Genomic DNA, 2,119 nt, shown 5'->3' with positions numbered 1-2,119 from the left:
AAAAAAATTTTAAGCGCAATTTTTAAGCGAAAATCGGAATTTTCAATAAAATGTCAATTTTTAGTTACACCTTCAAACAGCTGTAACTCGCGAACTATTCATCGTAGAAAGTTCAGCCGGTGCTCATTTTTTAGATAAATTAATTCTCTTCAAAAAATCATTTAGCGCAGTACTGTCTAAATGCAGTGAAAACATACTTATTTTCAAGGAAACGTTTGAAAATGGTAATTTTTCATGATTTCTTCCCGCATCATTTTATACTGATTATTAGAACGATATTGTATATGTACATTTTGATTCAAAATTTGATTCTGTACAACTTTCATTACATACACTAAGTGCGTACAATCTACAGTTTTCGACTTATTATTGATTTTATTGTGCAAAACGTACAGCGATTGTGTCTTATAAAAATGTTTAAATGATCATATCTCCGTCAATATTAATCGTATGGAAATGTTTAAAAAAAGGAAATTCTTCGTAATTAAATCCCCTACAACTTTTATTTGAAGCATTTTGCGATACGAATGGCTATTCTCGAGATACAAGCGTATAACGCGCGACGCGCGTACGCGTAATCATTTTGCATCAAAAAAGGCAAAATTAAAAAAATATATATCTCGGCTCCTATTGGTCGTAGAGAGGCATAAAAAAAGAAAATGTGCGGAATTTTGTCAGCTACAACTTTCTTAACGTTTTTATTTTTGATAAAATTGATACTTTTTGAGTTATTTTCGAAAAACTGATTTTTTGGACACTTTTTCTCCCCCCATTTCTCTCAGAGGGAGGATACGGGTGGGGACTTTTAAATACTTCAAAGGGAGCACAAAACAAGCCTGTTCACAAATTTTCAGAGCTGTAACCATTATTTCTTCCAAATTTTCCCATTTTACTGGGCTAGCATGCATATCCTGATATAAGAATACCTAAAATTTTCCTCGTTTGTGAGGATCATTTTAAGGAAAATGACATTATAACAACAAAAGTGATTAAGAATTCGGATGGAAAAATAATATTTGAGGTAATGTATATCACAATGTATTATCACAATGCGAATGCGCCAGTACGCCAAACAAATAAATAATGATTTAATGAAAACGAGTTGTCAAAAAAAGAAACAAGCTCGTTTATATAATACATAAAAATGTAGAAAATGTACAAGATTCAATTTTTTAACTCATGTTACGAATGTTATTTTTAAGTTTATCAACAAAATTTAATAAAAGATGTTTGTGCAATTATTACAACAATTTCTTTAATTATTATAGTTTCTTTTATTATTATATGTTTCTTTTATTAAGATCTTATTTTAGCAGGTGATCTATTCACATATCTTTTAAAATACTTTGTGGGGTTAGGTGTTATACATATACGCCACCTTCTGGTTAACTGCGGAATCATGGTCGAAGTAACAAGGTCTGCTATTGCGCAGCCTTTTATATCTAGCCAATAGCAAGCAAGACTGAATTCCGCCATATTGCGCGCATATATATGAACATATTTAAAAATGATTTTGTGTGCAGACACATACACATAAAAAATGGCGGAATTCAGTCCTGCGCAGAACCGGATGAATATTTGTCATGGATATGAGTAGACCTTGTTATTTCGACCATGTGCGGAATGTCCTCAGGAAAATCACAGTGATTTTACATGAGTAGAATCATCTATTATTCTTACATCGTGGTCACAGCATTTTAGGGGAAATGTAGGTGAGTGAGGCCACTGTCACCAAGCTTCAATTAACTAATCGGCTTGGTAACTTTGCAAGCTTTCAACTGAAATTGATGTCGGAGCTGAGCTCACATTAATACTCCGACATCAGTTTCAGTTAGAAGCCTGCAAAGTTACTAGGCCAATTAGTTAATCGAAGCTTGGTGACAGTGGCCCTGAATACACCTATTATTCTTACACCGTGGTAGTATTATATATATGGGTAGAATTTCCCAATCAAGCGCTAGCAACGTTTCCTTTACAGGTTTACCAACATGAGGCCTAACGTTATCATGAAGCAATTTCACGGGACATTTTTGTTTGCCAGTAAATAGATAATTTCGTTCTATTTCTTAATTTAAACGGATCAATTGTTGACTGTAGCGATCATTGTTAACCGTTTCAT

Source organism: Cyphomyrmex costatus, unplaced genomic scaffold (assembly GCF_001594065.2).
Source record: "Cyphomyrmex costatus isolate MS0001 unplaced genomic scaffold, Ccosl1.0 scaffold127, whole genome shotgun sequence".
Lineage (NCBI taxonomy): Eukaryota > Metazoa > Arthropoda > Insecta > Hymenoptera > Formicidae > Cyphomyrmex > Cyphomyrmex costatus.
This window is presented reverse-complemented; position numbering follows the sequence as displayed.